This window comes from Gymnoscopelus microlampas (assembly GCF_963454915.1).
Source record: "Gymnoscopelus microlampas genome assembly, chromosome: 12".
In the NCBI taxonomy this organism is placed as follows: Eukaryota; Metazoa; Chordata; class Actinopteri; order Myctophiformes; family Myctophidae; genus Gymnoscopelus; species Gymnoscopelus microlampas.
The window spans coordinates 42,809,044-42,828,828 of record NC_139949.1 but is presented as its reverse complement, the minus strand read 5'-3'; positions in this window follow the sequence as shown (position 1 = coordinate 42,828,828).

Genomic DNA, 19,785 nt, shown 5'->3' with positions numbered 1-19,785 from the left:
TTAAAGGTAAGGTAAGTGATATTTTTTGGTATATTATTTTGTTTGTTAAAAAGGTTAAAGTACTATTCTGATAGTAATCATTGCTACAGAGCGTTTGTTCGGTCAAAGGGGTCTCTCCAGCTCTTTGGTAAACAGAATATAAATTAGTACATTTTCAGGTAGGTGACACAATTTAAGCCAATCAGGAGAGAGCACTGAAAATGCATTTTTAGCGCTATTTAACACTTATTTTAACCAAAGTAAATCACTTACCCTACCTTAAGTACAACTTTGAAGTATTTCTTTCTTTACTTCAGTATTTCCAATTGTCAGTATTTTAACTTCTACTCCACTTCATCTCAGATGCAAATTTTGTACTTTTGCTCCACTACAAATATTTGAAAACTTTAGTTACTTTGTAGATTTGTATTATTATTACAACACACACTAACCACTTCAGCCCTATATACATTTCGGCCATTTGAAAATAACCGATCTACAAGCGTAGATCGGCTATTTTCAAAAGATTTTTAGACATTTTACATATCTGAAAACTTGTGAAATGGGACATTTTGCATGGTGAGTACTTTCTACTTTTGGTACTTTAAGTACATTTTGCTACCAATACTTTTGTACTTTTGCTGAAGTACATTTTGAATTCTGGACTTTTACTTGCAATTTTTACTTGTATTTTTACATTGCAGAATTGAAAAATTGTACTTTTTCCACCACTGCCGGTAAGGGTTGGTTACATTTGGGGGGTAATTAGAAATGTGGGTGGGGCTGACAAAGCTACATCCAAAAGGGCCCATAAATGTTTTCCTATATGTGACCATGAATAACTGAACACTTTTTCCTTTGTGTCTTTTCAGGATATGAAGTCACGTGAAGAAGACATAAGGTAGGAACTCAATGCTGCTTGTTCAGTGAAGAGCTGCTTCTCTGCAGTGAAGATTGGTGTTCAAGGTATAAACCGTGTTTTTATTTCTTTTGTTGCTGCTAGGGGTTTTGCGACAAATAAAAAAACACAAAACAAAGGCACAGGCATGGAGCTCCTGGGGCCCGTTTCACGAAACCTGGATTAGGGATAAACCGGGTTTAATCGGCTATCCTGGCTTAAATTATTAAGGAATCGGTTTCACAAAAGATGAGTTAGCTCGGCAGATTAATTTAGCCAGTAAACCTGGATATGTTTATCCATGATCCGGTTTCACGAAAGAAAATTGAAGCAATCCTGCCTTAGTTACCATGGCAATTTAGCTGTGAAGTTAGCCTGGTCCGGACCAGGCTAACAGCCAAGCTTTATTAATCCAGTGCCTTGTTCTTCAAGTTTTGTGAAATAGCTGTTAGTCCAATCACTACCGAAACGGAAAAAAATGTACTAAGTCCAGAACTCGATGAATGTTAGGGACCAAAAAAAAAGTCACTACCAATCAACTTTAAATTGCCTGAAACGTACTCCTAACATGTTTTTGGGGGAACAATTTTTTTTTCGTTTCGGTAGTGTCACTACCGAAACGGAAAAAAATGTACTAAGTCCAGAGCTCGATGAATGTTAGGGACCAAAAAAAAAGTCACTACCAATCAACTTTAAATTGCCTGAAACGTACTCCTAACAGGTTTTTTGGGGAAAAAATTTTTTTTCCCGTTTCGTTAGTGTCAATACCGAAACGGAAAAAAATGTACTAAGTCCAGAGCTCGATGAATGTTAGGGACCCCAAAAAAAGTCACTACCAATCAACTTTAAATTGCCTGAAACGTACTCCTAACAGGTTTTTGGGGGATTTTTTTTTTCTTTTCGTTTCGGTAGTGTCACTACCAATCAACTTTAAATTGCCTGAAACGTACTCCTAACAGTTTTTTGGGGGAAAAAAATTGACTAAGTCCAGAGCTCGATGAATGTTAGGGACCAAAAAAAAAGTCACTACCAATCAACTTTAAATTGCCTGAAACGTACTCCTAACAGGTTTTTGGGGGAACAATTTTTTTTTTCATTTCGTTAGTGTCAATACCGAAACGGAAAAAAATGTACTAAGTCCAGAGCTCGATGAATGCTAGGGACCAAAAAAAAAGTCACTACCAATCAACTTTAAATTGCCTGAAACGTACTCCTAACAGGTTTTTGGAGGATAACATTCCATGTTCATAATTAAACCATTTGTCTTGATTTGAAGTAAGAAAGAACCTGTCTCAATCATGTGAATAAATATATAGCCTCATTTAGAAACGAGTCCAGAGCTCGATGAATGTTAGGGACCAAAAAAAAAGTCACTACCGAAACGGAAAAAAAATTACTAAGTCCAGAGCTCGATGAATGTTAGGGACCAAAAAAAAAGTCACTACCGAAACGGAAAAAAAATTACTAAGTCCAGAGCTCGATGAATGTTAGGGACCAAAAAAAAAGTCACTACCAATCAACTTTAAATTGCCTGAAACGTACTCCTAACAGTTTTTTTGGGGAAAAAAATTGACTAAGTCCAGAGCTCGATGAATGTTAGGGACCAAAAAAAAAGTCACTACCAATCAACTTTAAATTGCCTGAAACGTACTCCTAACAGGTTTTTGGGGGAACAATTTTTTTTTTCATTTCGTTAGTGTCAATACCGAAACGGAAAAAAATGTACTAAGTCCAGAGCTCGATGAATGTTAGGGACCAAAAAAAAAGTCACTACCAATCAACTTTAAATTGCCTGAAACGTACTCCTAACAGGTTTTTTGAGGATAACATTCCATGTTCATAATTAAACCATTTGTCTTGATTTGAAGTAAGAAAGAACCTGTCTCAATCATGTGAATAAATATATAGCCTCATTTAGAAACGAGCGCTTGTGACCAAAAAAAGTCACTACAAAGTACTACAGTACCAATCAACTCTAAATTGCCTGAAACGTACTCCTAACAGGTTTTTGGGGGGACGATTTTGGCCTCCACACTTAGTGATTTTTTCGGATTTAGCTTTCGTTTCGGTAGTGACCAACTTTCGTTTCGGTAAATGGTGAAAAAATAAATTTACTAAGTCCAGAGCTCGATGAATGTTAGGGACCAAAAAAAAAGTTTAAATGAAGTTTTTCGGGGTAAAGAGCGAGTGGGGTTTGAACCCGCAATCTCTGGAACATGTTGGCAGCATTGGCATTGACTTTACCCACTGTGCTACCAGCTGCCTTGTTATGAAAGGTCTTCATTCCTTTTTGTAGAACAACACACAACAGTACTTTAAAAAAAAGAAAAGAAAAAAGAACTTTACAGCATATTACTTTCTTTGTGAGGTGGAGAGGAGCTTTCAGGCGCGAATGGATCGTTCTGCCGAGGTGAAGGAGTTGGGCTGCAATGCCAGTGGTGGCCATGGCAAGGGCAATGCAGCCACCTGGTTCCAGACTCCGCACTGCATCTAGGAGGGCATTGAGCAGGAAGGTTTTACCGCAGCCTCCACGTGCAGATATGAAGACTTGTAGGCTTTGTTGTTGTGTGACAGCTGACATGACTGTGTCGTAAATCTGTTGTTGTGCTGTAGTGAAATTTGGTATTGTTGCCTCCACAGTGGCGGAGATCTCGCGCACATCGTAGTTCATTTCTTCACGGATGAGGGCGTCTTCCATGTTGACCAGCCCATGGACAGTGGCCTTTTCAGCATCAGTCATTGGTTCCAGGAAAACGTCGTGGAGGTCCTGGTGATGTGACTGGAGTGAGGCTTGTAGATCCACTCGGACCATGGTTTTCAGCTGGACCTCAGTGAAGGAGAGATTCCTACGCTGTGCTGTGCGCTTGAAATCATCAGTCCACTGTGACCAGTTGTCGTTGAACAGTGTTTTGGGGTCAGCTGGTTGGCAGAAGAGGAGGATGATTACGAATAAGAGACGAATCTGTGGGCACAGCTGTGTGATTGCAGCCTTAGTGAGGACAGTGGCCCACTCGTTGTCATCATCCAATAGGCCGAGCTCCCTGCACACTTCCTTGTAGGTTTCCAGGGTCCTGCCATTGAGGGAGTAGAGGTCGTCAAAACTTGTTTTCCCTCTGCAGTGGTCATGGTGGAGTAGCATTCTCAAGTAGAAGACGTCGCCTGCCACGGGGTTGACGGTGTGGACCCGACTGCCTTTTTTTTCTGAGCTTCCATTTTTTGGTTTGTGGTAGGTAGGTGTATTTCTGAGGCATGTCAACATAGCGCGGCATGGTTGTAGGGTCGAAGTGTGGACCTGCGAGGGCTTTCTGTTTGTCATTGTTGTCGAAGAAAGCAGTCAACTCTGTGGCCCTCTCCTGCTGCACCACAGTCTCCTCATGACCATGGGCAAAATAGACTTGCTGCTGCTCTTTCAGATGCAGGCGGAGGGCTTTGACAGGAGGGTGGTTCTTTGATATGTTGAAGGAGAAGAGTTTCCAGCAGGCCTCACTGGATCCAACTGAACGCATGTCCACATACTCGCGAATCTCATCACGTGCCGGTTGGACGCCATCCGCTTCAGCAGATACCATTGCACGGTCAGGCCCTTTGGCAGGCAAATGTAGATAGGGGTGTGGGTGGAGAGAGTAGTACATGCAGGCGTTGCATGTTGGTGTGTATGTAGTGTGGTGTGCTGTTTGTGGAGGGGGAAGCAGTGTATTAGTTATAGGGCATGTGTGAAATGACTCTGCCGTCATGTGGAATGTGAAGTGCATGGAAGTGCAGAGGAGGGGCAACTGAGGAGCAGAGATAAGGGCAAAGAGGGCTGTGTGTTGCAGACAGAACATGCACACACACGCACACACGCAATGCACAGGGAGACACATACCCAGACTGTGTGCATGTATGTGGTGTGTGAGTATAGGGTGTATGACAGTGCAGTGGAGAGAATGTGTGCAAGAGTGGAGAAGAGCATAAGTCATTACCTTGTTTGGGAGACAGCTGCAAGGAAGGTTGTGCTGTGGCTGCAGCCTGGCGCAAAAGTCTCAAGGAGCGTCTCGGTGTGTTGGGCTGCGGTTGGTGCTGCTGGCAGCGTGTGTTCTTTGCGAGGAGTTGAGCTGAGAAGTGAAGACAGTTGGCTATGAAGTAGTGTGAGGAGCAATTATGCAGTGTGGATGAGAGGTGCGTGAATTGGCAGTAAGGCAGTCTGTGTGATGTAAGTGATAGATATTGGGGGCTGGTGTAGTAGGTAGCTAGTGTTCAGTGTGAAGATGTACATAGGAATGTGGGGTGGAGACGGAAAGAATTGCACACACATGTATGTTGCGGTGTATATAGTGTGTGGTGCTGTTTGTGGAGGTGAAGCAATGTGAAGGTGAAAGGCAATGAGGGCAAAGAGTGTGATGTGAAGGCCAATGCAACAGCAGAGGACGTCCACCTGAGGACAACAGATGTGCGCAAGGACGTCTGTGTCGTGCAGACAATAGAGTGAAACACAGACACTCTGTGTGACAGAGAGACACAGACACACAGACACACACACACACACACACACACACACACACACACACACACACACACACACACACACACACACACACACACACACACACACACACACACACACACTGCCACACAGACAGACAGACAGACACACACACACACACACACACACACACACACACACACACACACACACACACACACACACACACACACACACACACACACACACACACACACACACACACACACACACACACACACGCACACGCGCGCACACACACAGACACACAGGCTGTAGTTGTGTGTGCATGGTGGTGATGTGAAAGAGTAGGTAGTACATGGATGACAGTGGACTGCATGAGTGGAAGTAATGAGAATTTAGTCCTAATAAGTGTTACAGTCTTACAGCCCTAAAAACAAATGGTGTGTTAAACATTTACAACATGCACATGTAAATATAAGGTAGTGGGTTATGAAAAGGCAGTATACAATCCAAAATAAATTACCACCAAGATAAAAGTCTTGTAAACGTATTGCATGAATGAACAGGTATCGCAAATAAAGTGATTCCAGTTGCAGGTGTCCCGTCTAATATGTCTCTATCCACTAATATGTCTCTATCCACAACGTCAGGCCTATGTCAGTGAGTCGTTCATCCCAGAAGAGAAAGTCCAGGAGCTGGGGCCTGCGTCACGCAACGCCACTACTGATGACATCAGCATGTGGAACATGCTGATGTTGACAAGATTGACACACTATGTTCTTTAATGGACTCTTCAGATGGGGAGTGGGATTCAGCTCTGGTAAGTATACAAATGATCTTTCATTGATTGATGGTGTTATTGACAAATATACATGGGGGTGGCAGTGGCTCAGGAGGTAGAGCGTCTGTCTGTCTGTCTGTTTGTTTGTCTGTCTGGCTTGCTGGCTGGCAGGCAGGCAGTGTAATCAGTGTAAAAGTGAGAAAACATAATGCGTTGTGATTATATTTACACGTTTTTGCATGTGTGTTCGTAAATGTGTGCAGCGCAGTGGTGGAAAAAGTACTCAAATTGTTTACTTAAGTAAAAGTAACAGTACTGCAATATAAAAATACTCCGTTACAAGTAAAAGTCCAGAATTCAAAATGTACTTGAGTAAAAGTACAAAAGTATTGGCATCAAAATGTACTTAAAGTACCAAAAGTAAAAGTACAAAATATTTGAAAATAGCAGATCTACAAGCTCACAACGCGTCGCATCGCGAAGTTCATGTGTAAAGAGTTTTGTGCAAAGTACTCAAAAATCCCAGGAGGAGATAGATTTTAACTATTGCAGTTTTATGAAAATTATTCATCTGCCCCTAACACATACATGCAGACTCACAGAACTGTACTTAAGTACAATTTTGAGGTATGTTGGGGCCAACAAGGCCGTGGCCCGGTCTGTAAACCCTGCTTGCCCCTGTGTAGGGGCAAGATCCGCCAGGGGAAAAAAACAAAAAATCAACATAACAACATTAGCAACCCCTCACCCTATTCTGTTGTAGCCAACCACAGCAAGACGCCTTTGTTTTCAAAGGAGGCTCATTTGCAATCGGGGAATAGAGGGTATGCGCATGCTTAAAGTGAATGGCACATGGAGTGGCAAAGCGAGTGGCAAAGCAACATGCAAAGTGAGTTTAACATTGTTTAATGTTGTGTAATGCAATCAGATATGACTTTTCTGTTTGGATGCATGGGCTGTCAAGGCCAGAAAGTATTTTTTTTGACACTCAGTAGGCATTCCTGCATAACTTCCGGGTTTGATAAAACCTGTGATCAGTGTTGCCATGTCTGCTTATTATAAGTGACTTTGGGCTTGTTTGTTTGCAAAGTGGCTTATAACGTTTTCTGGGATTGTTTTCTGGGCTTGTTTCTAAACTGTAGTTGCTTATGTGGGCTTCCTTTCTAAATGTTATTTAAACCAGTGGTTCTCAAACATTTTCATATCAAAGACCCCCAAATTAATATTAATATGTATTTGACCACGGGCCCCCATCTGATAGCAGTATTTGATATCCCTTTGAGATTTATTTTAAAATGGCAGACTTTTTTTAATGTATAACTTGTCACTTTAGAATTAAAACAATGAGCAGATAGTCTGTCTACAGACTTAACACTATATTGTAAATAAGTCAAGAAGCAAGTCAAGATGCTGGTATGGAACTCCTGGTTTACTAGGATGGGGTTCAATTCCCTGCGGTGTCTGCTGATTGCAGGTTGCTGTAGTCTGTTACGTTCCTTATGAAACTACTGTATCAAACTGCCGTAACAAACTACCGTATCAAACTACCATCAGGTACTACCAGGAACGGCGTACCTGACGTTCCTGGAACTACCAGTTCCAGGAATTAGTCATGTCCAGAGTTTCGGTAGTGACCCAATGGTGAAAAAATACATTTGAATGTTAGGGACCAAAAAAAGTGTCACTACAAAGTACTACCAATCAACTATAAATTGCCTGAAACGTACTCCTAACAGGTTTTCGGGGGACGATTTTGGACTCCACACTTAGTGATTTTTTCGGATTAAACTTTCGTTTCGGTAGTGACCCAATGGTGAAAAAATAAATGTACAAAGTCCAGAGCTCGATGAATGTTAGGGACCAAAAAAAATGTCACTACAAAGCACTACCAATCAACTCTAAATTGCCTGAAACGTACTCCTAACAGGTTTTCGGGGGAACGATTTTGGCCTCCACACTTAGTGATTTTTTCGGATTTAACTTTCGTTTCGGTAGGGACCAACTTTCGTTTCGGTAGTGACCCAATGGTGAATTTACTAAGTCCAGAGCTCGATGAATGTTAGGGACCAAAAAAAATGTCACTACAAAGTACTACCAATCAACTCTAAATTGCCTGAAACGTACTCCTAACAGGTTTTCGGGGGGACAATTTTGGCCTCCACACTTAGTGATTTTTTCGGATTTAACTTTCGTTTCGGTAGGGACCAACTTTCGTTTCGGTAGTGACCCAATGGTGAATTTACTAAGTCCAGAGCTCGATGAATGTTAGGGACAAAAAGAAAAGTCACTACAAAGTACTACCATTCAACTCTAAATTGCCTGAAACGTACTCCTAACAGGTTTTTGGGGGGACAATTTACTGAAACTTTCGTTTCGGTAAAAAGAAAATCGTTTCTGTAAAAAGAAAATGTACTGTCCAGAGCTCGATGAATGTTAGGGACGGAAAAAAAAGTCACTACAAAGTACAACCATTCAACTCTAAATTGCCTGAAACGTACTCCTAACAGGTTTTTGGGGGGACAATTTACCGAAACTTTCGTTTCGGTAAAAAGAAAATCGTTTCGGTAAAAAGCAAATTTACTAAGTCCAGAGCTCGATGAATGTTAGGGACGAAAAAAAAAGTCACTACAAAGTACTACCATTCAACTCTAAATTGCCTGAAACGTACAATTTGGGGGTAAAAAGAAAATCGTTTCGGTAAAAAGAAAATTTACTAAGTCCAGAGCTCGATGAATGTTAGGGACGAAAAAAAAAGTCACTACAAAGAACTACCATTCAACTCTAAATTGCCTGAAACGTACTCCTAACAGGTTTTTGGGGGGACAATTTACCGAAACGTTTCGGTAGTTTTAGAATTGTACTCCTTTAAAAGTTCAGAGATTTAGAATGGAGGCGGATGGAAGGTTAGGGTTAGGGTATAGGGACCTCAAAAAAACACGTTCACCTAGAAACTCCATTCACAGTTCAAAAATTCCACCTTACTGTGGACATGCATGCTTGAGAGTTTTTCTTTTGAAATCATTTGTAGTTTTGGAGATATTTAACTTTAAGCGCCCCATTCATTGTCGATGCGGCAATGGACATTTAAAGGCAGGCTTACAACTACATACTTACGCCTAGTAACCTCATTCATACTTTAAAATGTTCATCTTACTCTGGACATGTTTGCCTGAAAAGGAATCTTTGAAATGTTGCATAGTTTTAGAATTGTACTCCTTTAAAAGTTCAGAGATTTAGAATGGAGGCGGATGGAAGGTTTTGGGACCTCAAAAAAATACTTTCACCTAGAAACTCCATTCACAGTTCAAAAATTCCCCCTAACTGTGGACATGCATCCTTGAGATGTTTTACCTTGTAAAGATTTGTAGTTTTTGAAATATTTAACTTTAAGCGCCTAATGCATTGTCAATGGCAATGGATATTTAAAGGGAAAAGGGTACAAAGTTTTCAAGGCTAAGTTAACAGAACAAGTCAGAACCTCTGTGGTGCAGTGGTTTAGTTACAGGACCTGCAACCAGAAGGTTACCGGTTCAAATCCAACCAGGACAGGTTTCCAACAAATACCTGACTCTTGCACCTTTATCTGATCTTTCACTGAACAGCGTGTAAGACACCATAGAAAGTATGTACCATGATGGAGCAGTGGTTAAGATTCAGGCCTTACACACTGAAGGTCCTGAGTTCAAATCTCGCAAGGACATCTTTCTAACTTTTACCTGGGGCTTTTACCTTTATATAATCTTTCAGACAAATTCCACGCAAGTCAACAGAACATTTAAGGACCTCTGTGGTGCAGTGGTTTAGATACAGGACTTGCAACCAGTAGATTCCTGGTTCAAATCCAACTGGCATACTTTTTTTTTCTTTCCCAAGACTCAAGACCCAAAAGAGTCTTGAGTCGAACCAATTACTCCCGCGGAGACATCAAATTTCTCTTTTGGGCCTTGAGTCCCAAGACTCAAGGCCCAAAAGAGAAATTTGATGTCTCCGCGGGAGTAATTGGTTCGACTCAAGACCCAAAAGAAGGTGAACTGACTGTAATGATTCAAAATGTCATATATAGAATAGAAACCCCATTCAAACTTTAAAATGTTCATCTTACTGTGGACATGTTTGCCTGAAAGGGAATCTTTGAAATGTTTAATAGTTTTAGAATTGTACTCCTTTAAAAGTTCAGAGATTTATAATGGAGGTCGATGGACGAATTTGGGACCTCAAAAAAACACTTTCACCTAGAAACTCCATTCACAGTTCAAAAATTCCCCCTTACTGTGGACATGCATGCTTGAGATTTTTTCTTTTGAAATCATTTGTAGTTTTGGAGATATTTAACTTTAAGCGGCCCATTCATTGTCGATGCGGCAATGGACATTTAAAGGCAGGCTTACAACTACATAATTACGCCTAGTAACCTCATTCATACTTTAAAATGTTGATCTTACTCTGGATATGTTTGCCTGAAAAGGAATCTTTGAAATGTTGCATAGTTTTAGAATTGTACTCCTTTAAAAGTTCAGAGATATAGAATGGAGGCGGATGGAAGGTTAGGGTTAGGGTATAGGGACCTCAAAAAAACACGTTCACCTAGAAACTCCATTCACAGTTCAAAAATTCCACCTTACTGTGGACATGCATGCTTGAGATTTTTTCTTTTGAAATCATTTGTAGTTTTGGAGATATTTAACTTTAAGCGCCCCATTCATTGTCGATGCGGCAATGGACATTTAAAGGCAGGCTTACAACTACATACTTACGTCTAGTAACCTCATTCATACTTTAAAATGTTGATCTTACTCTGGACATGTTTGCCTGAAAAGGAATCTTTGAAATGTTGCATAGTTTTAGAATTGTACTCCTTTAAAAGTTCAGAGATTTAGAATGGAGCCGGATCGAATCTTTGAAATTAAACATTTCAAAGATTCCTTTTCAGGCAAACATGTCCAGAGTAAGATGAACATTTTAAAGTATGAATGAGGTTACTAGGCGTAAGTATGTAGTTGTAAGCCTGCCTTTAAATGTCCATTGCCGCATCAACAATGCATGGGGCGCTTAAAGTTAAATATCTCCAAAACTACAAATGATTTCAAAAGAAAAAATCTCAAGCATGCATGTCCACAGTATAGGTGGAATTTTTGAACTGTGAATGGAGTTTCTAGGTGAAAGTGTTTTTTTGAGGTCCCTATACCCTAACCCTAACCTTCCATCCGCCTCCATTCTAAATCTCTGAACTTTTAAAGGAGTACAATTCTAAAACTATGCAACATTTCAAAGATTCCTTTTCAGGCAAACATGTCCAGAGTAAGATCAACATTTTAAAGCATGAATGAGGTTACTAGGCGTAAGTATGTAGTTGTAAGCCTGCCTTTAAATGTCCATTGCCGCATCGACAATGAATGGGGCGCTTAAAGTTAAATATCTCCAAAACTACACATGATTTCAAAAGAAAAAATCTCAAGCATGCATGTCCACAGTAAGGGGGATTTTTTGAACTGTGAATGGAGTTTCTAGGTGAAAGTGTTTTTTTGAGGTCCCAAAACCTTCCATCCGCCTCCATTATAAATCTCTGAACTTTTAAAGGAGTACAATTCTAAAACTATGCAACATTTCAAAGATCCCTTTTCAGGCAAACATGTCCACAGTAAGATGAACGTTTTAAACTAAGATTGAGGTTACTAGGCATAAGTATGTAGTTGTAAGCCTGCCTTTAAATTTCCATTGCCGCATCAACAATGCATGGGGCGCTTAAAGTTAAATATCTCCAAAACTACAGATGATTAAAAAGTAAAACATCTCAAGGATGCATGTCCACAGTAAGGGGGAATTTTTGAACTGTGAATGGAGTTTCTAGGTGAAAGTGTTTTTTTGAGGCCCCAAAACCTTCCATCCGCCTCCATTCTAAATCTCTGAACTTTTAAAGGAGTACAATTCTAAAACTATGCAACATTTCAAAGATTCCTTTTCAGGCAAACATGTCCAGAGTAAGATCAACATTTTAAAGTATGAATGAGGTTACTAGGCGTAAGTATGTAGTTGTAAGCCTGCCTTTAAATGTCCATTGCCGCATCGACAATGAATGGGGCGCTTAAAGTTAAATATCTCCAAAACTACAAATGATTTCAAAAGAAAAAATCTCAAGCATGCATGTCCACAGTAAGGTGGAATGTTTGAACTGTGAATGGAGTTTCTAGGTGAAAGTGTTTTTTTGAGGTCCCAAATTCGTCCATCGACCTCCATTATAAATCTCTGAACTTTTAAAGGAGTACAATTCTAAAACTATTAAACATTTCAAAGATTCCTTTTCAGGCAAACATGTCCAGAGTAAGATGGACATTTTAAAGTATGAATGAGGTTACTAGGCGTAAGTATGTAGTTGTAAGCCTGCCTTTAAATGTCCATTGCCGCATCGACAATGAATGGGGCGCATAAAGTTAAATATCTCCAAAACTACAAATGATTTCAAAAGAAAAAATCTCAAGCATGCATGTCCACAGTAAGGTGGAATTTTTGAACTGTGAATGGAGTTTCTAGGTGAACGTGTTTTTTTGAGGTCCCTATACCCTAACCCAACCTTCCATCCGCCTCCATTCTAAATCTCTGAACTTTTAAAGGAGTACAATTCTAAAACTATGCAACATTTCAAAGATTCCTTTTCAGGCAAACATGCCCAGAGATATTTAACTTTAAGCGCCCCATGCATTGTTGATGCGGCAATGGACATTTAAAGGCAGGCTTACAACTACATACTTACGCCTAGTAACCTCATTCATACTTTAAAATGTTCATCTTACTCTGGACATGTTTGCCTGAAAAGGAATCTTTGAAATGTTGCATAGTTTTAGAATTGTACTCCTTTAAAAGTTCAGAGATTTAGAATGGAGGCGGATGGAAGGTTAGGGTTAGGGTATAGGGACCTCAAAAAAACACGTTCACCAGGAAACTCCATTCACAGTTCAAAAATTCCACCTTACTGTGGACATGCATGCTTGAGATTTTTTCTTTTGAAATCATTTGTAGTTTTGGAGATATTTAACTTTAAGCGCCCCATTCATTGTCGATGCGGCAATGGACATTTAAAGGCAGGCTTACAACTACATACTTACGCCTAGTAACCTCATTCATACTTTAAAATGTTGATCTTACTCTGGACATGTTTGCCTGAAAAGGAATCTTTGAAATGTTGCATAGTTTTAGAATTGTACTCCTTTAAAAGTTCAGAGATTTAGAATGGAGGCGGATGGAAGGTTAGGGTTAGGGTATAGGGACCTCAAAAAAACACGTTCACCAGGAAACTCCATTCACAGTTCAAAAATTCCACCTTACTGTGGACATGCATGCTTGAGATTTTTTCTTTTGAAATCATTTGTAGTTTTGGAGATATTTAACTTTAAGCGCCCCATTCATTGTCGATGCGGCAATGGACATTTAAAGGCAGGCTTACAACTACATACTTACGCCTAGTAACCTCATTCATACTTTAAAATGTCCATCTTACTCTGGACATGTTTGCCTGAAAAGGAATCTTTGAAATGTTTAATAGTTTTAGAATTGTACTCCTTTAAAAGTTCAGAGATTTATAATGGAGGTCAATGGACGAATTTGGGACCTCAAAAAAACACTTTCACCTAGAAACTCCATTCACAGTTCAAAAATTCCACCTTACTGTGGACATGCATGCTTGAGATTTTTTCTTTTGAAATCATTTGTAGTTTTGGAGATATTTAACTTTAAGCGCCCCATTCATTGTCGATGCGGCAATGGACATTTAAAGGCAGGCTTACAACTACATACTTACGCCTAGTAACCTCATTCATACTTTAAAATGTTGATCTTACTCTGGGCATGTTTGCCTGAAAAGGAATCTTTGAAATGTTGCATAGTTTTAGAATTGTACTCCTTTAAAAGTTCAGAGATTTAGAATGGAGGCGGATGGAAGGTTAGGGTTAGGCTATAGGGACCTCAAAAAAACACGTTCACCTAGAAACTCCATTCACAGTTCAAAAATTCCACCTTACTGTGGACATGCATGCTTGAGATTTTTTCTTTTGAAATCATTTGTAGTTTTGGAGATATTTAACTTTAAGCGCCCCATTCATTGTCGATGCGGCAATGGACATTTAAAGGCAGGCTTACAACTACATACTTACGCCTAGTAACCTCATTCATACTTTAAAATGTCCATCTTACTCTGGACATGTTTGCCTGAAAAGGAATCTTTGAAATGTTTAATAGTTTTAGAATTGTACTCCTTTAAAAGTTCAGAGATTTATAATGGAGGTCGATGGACGAATTTGGGACCTCAAAAAAACACTTTCACCTAGAAACTCCATTCACAGTTCAAAAATTCCACCTTACTGTGGACATGCATGCTTGAGATTTTTTCTTTTGAAATCATTTGTAGTTTTGGAGATATTTAACTTTAAGCGCCCCATCCATTGCCGCATCGACAATGAATGGGGCGCATAAAGTTAAATATCTCCAAAACTACAAATGATTTCAAAAGAAAAAATCTCAAGCATGCATGTCCACAGTAAGGTGGAATTTTTGAACTGTGAATGGAGTTTCTAGGTGAACGTGTTTTTTTGAGGTCCCTATACCCTAACCCAACCTTCCATCCGCCTCCATTCTAAATCTCTGAACTTTTAAAGGAGTACAATTCTAAAACTATGCAACATTTCAAAGATTCCTTTTCAGGCAAACATGCCCAGAGATATTTAACTTTAAGCGCCCCATGCATTGTTGATGCGGCAATGGACATTTAAAGGCAGGCTTACAACTACATACTTACGCCTAGTAACCTCATTCATACTTTAAAATGTTCATCTTACTCTGGACATGTTTGCCTGAAAAGGAATCTTTGAAATGTTGCATAGTTTTAGAATTGTACTCCTTTAAAAGTTCAGAGATTTAGAATGGAGGCGGATGGAAGGTTAGGGTTAGGGTATAGGGACCTCAAAAAAACACGTTCACCAGGAAACTCCATTCACAGTTCAAAAATTCCACCTTACTGTGGACATGCATGCTTGAGATTTTTTCTTTTGAAATCATTTGTAGTTTTGGAGATATTTAACTTTAAGCGCCCCATTCATTGTCGATGCGGCAATGGACATTTAAAGGCAGGCTTACAACTACATACTTACGCCTAGTAACCTCATTCATACTTTAAAATGTTGATCTTACTCTGGACATGTTTGCCTGAAAAGGAATCTTTGAAATGTTGCATAGTTTTAGAATTGTACTCCTTTAAAAGTTCAGAGATTTAGAATGGAGGCGGATGGAAGGTTAGGGTTAGGGTATAGGGACCTCAAAAAAACACGTTCACCAGGAAACTCCATTCACAGTTCAAAAATTCCACCTTACTGTGGACATGCATGCTTGAGATTTTTTCTTTTGAAATCATTTGTAGTTTTGGAGTTATTTAACTTTAAGCGCCCCATTCATTGTCGATGCGGCAATGGACATTTAAAGGCAGGCTTACAACTACATACTTACGCCTAGTAACCTCATTCATACTTTAAAATGTCCATCTTACTCTGGACATGTTTGCCTGAAAAGGAATCTTTGAAATGTTTAATAGTTTTAGAATTGTACTCCTTTAAAAGTTCAGAGATTTATAATGGAGGTCAATGGACGAATTTGGGACCTCAAAAAAACACTTTCACCTAGAAACTCCATTCACAGTTCAAAAATTCCACCTTACTGTGGACATGCATGCTTGAGATTTTTTCTTTTGAAATCATTTGTAGTTTTGGAGATATTTAACTTTAAGCGCCCCATTCATTGTCGATGCGGCAATGGACATTTAAAGGCAGGCTTACAACTACATACTTACGCCTAGTAACCTCATTCATACTTTAAAATGTTGATCTTACTCTGGGCATGTTTGCCTGAAAAGGAATCTTTGAAATGTTGCATAGTTTTAGAATTGTACTCCTTTAAAAGTTCAGAGATTTAGAATGGAGGCGGATGGAAGGTTAGGGTTAGGCTATAGGGACCTCAAAAAAACACGTTCACCTAGAAACTCCATTCACAGTTCAAAAATTCCACCTTACTGTGGACATGCATGCTTGAGATTTTTTCTTTTGAAATCATTTGTAGTTTTGGAGATATTTAACTTTAAGCGCCCCATTCATTGTCGATGCGGCAATGGACATTTAAAGGCAGGCTTACAACTACATACTTACGCCTAGTAACCTCATTCATACTTTAAAATGTCCATCTTACTCTGGACATGTTTGCCTGAAAAGGAATCTTTGAAATGTTTAATAGTTTTAGAATTGTACTCCTTTAAAAGTTCAGAGATTTATAATGGAGGTCGATGGACGAATTTGGGACCTCAAAAAAACACTTTCACCTAGAAACTCCATTCACAGTTCAAAAATTCCACCTTACTGTGGACATGCATGCTTGAGATTTTTTCTTTTGAAATCATTTGTAGTTTTGGAGATATTTAACTTTAAGCGCCCCATTCATTGTCGATGCGGCAATGGACATTTAAAGGCAGGCTTACAACTACATACTTACGCTTAGTAACCTCATTCATACTTTAAAATGTCCATCTTACTCTGGACATGTTTGCCTGAAAAGGAATCTTTGAAATGTTTAATAGTTTTAGAATTGTACTCCTTTAAAAGTTCAGAGATTTATAATGGAGGTCGATGGACGAATTTGGGACCTCAAAAAAACACTTTCACCTAGAAACTCCATTCACAGTTCAAAAATTCCACCTTACTGTGGACATGCATGCTTGAGATTTTTTCTTTTGAAATCATTTGTAGTTTTGGAGATATTTAACTTTAAGCGCCCCATTCATTGTCGATGCGGCAATGGACATTTAAAGGCAGGCTTACAACTACATACTTACGCTTAGTAACCTCATTCATACTTTAAAATGTCCATCTTACTCTGGACATGTTTGCCTGAAAAGGAATCTTTGAAATGTTTAATAGTTTTAGAATTGTACTCCTTTAAAAGTTCAGAGATTTATAATGGAGGTCGATGGACGAATTTGGGACCTCAAAAAAACACTTTCACCTAGAAACTCCATTCACAGTTCAAAAATTCCCCCTTACTGTGGACATGCATCCTTGAGATGTTTTACTTTTTAATCATTTGTAGTTTTGGAGATATTTAACTTTAAGCGCCCCATGCATTGTTGATGCGGCAATGGAAATTTAAAGGCAGGCTTACAACTACATACTTATGCCTAGTAACCTCATTCTTAGTTTAAAACGTTCATCTTACTGTGGACATGTTTGCCTGAAAAGGGATCTTTGAAATGTTGCATAGTTTTAGAATTGTACTCCTTTAAAAGTTCAGAGATTTATAATGGAGGCGGATGGAAGGTTTTGGGACCTCAAAAAAACACTTTCACCTAGAAACTCCATTCACAGTTCAAAAATTCCCCCTTACTGTGGACATGCATGCTTGAGATTTTTTCTTTTGAAATCATTTGTAGTTTTGGAGATATTTAACTTTAAGCGCCCCATTCATTGTCGATGCGGCAATGGACATTTAAAGGCAGGCTTACAACTACATACTTACGTCTAGTAACCTCATTCATACTTTAAAATGTTGATCTTACTCTGGACATGTTTGCCTGAAAAGGAATCTTTGAAATGTTACATAGTTTTAGAATTGTACTCCTTTAAAAGTTCAGAGATTTAGAATGGAGGCGGATTGAAGGTTTTGGGGCCTCAAAAAAACACTTTCACCTAGAAACTCCATTCACAGTTCAAAAATTCCCCCTTACTGTGGACATGCATCCTTGAGATGTTTTACTTTTTAATCATTTGTAGTTTTGGAGATATTTAACTTTAAGCGCCCCATGCATTGTTGATGCGGCAATGGAAATTTAAAGGCAGGCTTACAACTACATACTTATGCCTAGTAACCTCATTCTTAGTTTAAAACGTTCATCTTACTGTGGACATGTTTGCCTGAAAAGGGATCTTTGAAATGTTGCATAGTTTTAGAATTGTACTCCTTTATAAGTTCAGAGATTTATAATGGAGGCGGATGGAAGGTTTTGGGACCTCAAAAAAACACGTTCACCTAGAAACTCCATTCACAGTTCAAAAATTCCACCTTACTGTGGACATGCATGCTTGAGATTTTTTCTTTTGAAATCATTTGTAGTTTTGGAGATATTTAACTTTAAGCGCCCCATTCATTGTCGATGCGGCAATGGACATTTAAAGGCAGGCTTACAACTACATACTTACGCCTAGTAACCTCATTCATACTTTAAAATGTTGATCTTACTCTGGACATGTTTGCCTGAAAAGGAATCTTTGAAATGTTGCATAGTTTTAGAATTGTACTCCTTTAAAAGTTCAGAGATTTAGAATGGAGGCGGATGGAAGGTTGGGTTAGGGTATAGGGACCTCAAAAAAACACGTTCACCTAGAAACTCCATGCACAGTTCAAAAATTCCACCTTACTGTGGACATGCATGCTTGAGATTTTTTCTTTTGAAATCATTTGTAGTTTTGGAGATATTTAACTTTAAGCGCCCCATTCATTGTCGATGCGGCAATGGACATTTAAAGGCAGGCTTACAACTACATACTTACGCCTAGTAACCTCATTCATACTTTAAAATGTTGATCTTACTCTGGACATGTTTGCCTGAAAAGGAATCTTTGAAATGTTGCATAGTTTTAGAATTGTACTCCTTTAAAAGTTCAGAGATTTAGAATGGAGGCGGATGGAAGGTTGGGTTAGGGTATAGGGACCTCAAAAAAACACGTTCACCTAGAAACTCCATTCACAGTTCAAAAATTCCACCTTACTGTGGACATGCATGCTTGAGATTTTTTCTTTTGAAATCATTTGTAGTTTTGGAGATATTTAACTTTAAGCGCCCCATTCATTGTCGATGCGGCAATGGACATTTAAAGGCAGGCTTACAACTACATACTTACGTCTAGTAACCTCATTCATACTTTAAAATGTTGATCTTACTCTGGACATGTTTGCCTGAAAAGGAATCTTTGAAATGTTACATAGTTTTAGAATTGTACTCCTTTAAAAGTTCAGAGATTTAGAATGGAGGCGGATGGAAGGTTTTGGGGCCTCAAAAAAACACTTTCACCTAGAAACTCCATTCACAGTTCAAAAATTCCCCCTTACTGTGGACATGCATCCTTGAGATGTTTTACTTTTTAATCATTCGTAGTTTTGGAGATATTTAACTTTAAGCGTCCCATGCATTGTTGATGCGGCAATGGAAATTTAAAGGCAGGCTTACAACTACATACTTATAACTAGTAACCTCATTCTTAGTTTAAAACGTTCATCTTACTGTGGACATGTTTGCCTGAAAAGGGATCTTTGAAATGTTGCATAGTTTTAGAATTGTACTCCTTTAAAAGTTCAGAGATTTATAATGGAGGCGGATGGAAGGTTTTGGGACCTCAAAAAAACACTTTCACCTAGAAACTCCATTCACAGTTCAAAAATTCCCCCTTACTGTGGACATGCATCCTTGAGATTTTTTCTTTTGAAATCATTTGTAGTTTTGGAGATATTTAACTTTAAGCGCCCCATTCATTGTCGATGCGGCAATGGACATTTAAAGGCAGGCTTACAACTACATACTTACGCCTAGTAACCTCATTCATACTTTAAAATGTTGATCTTACTCTGGACATGTTTGCCTGA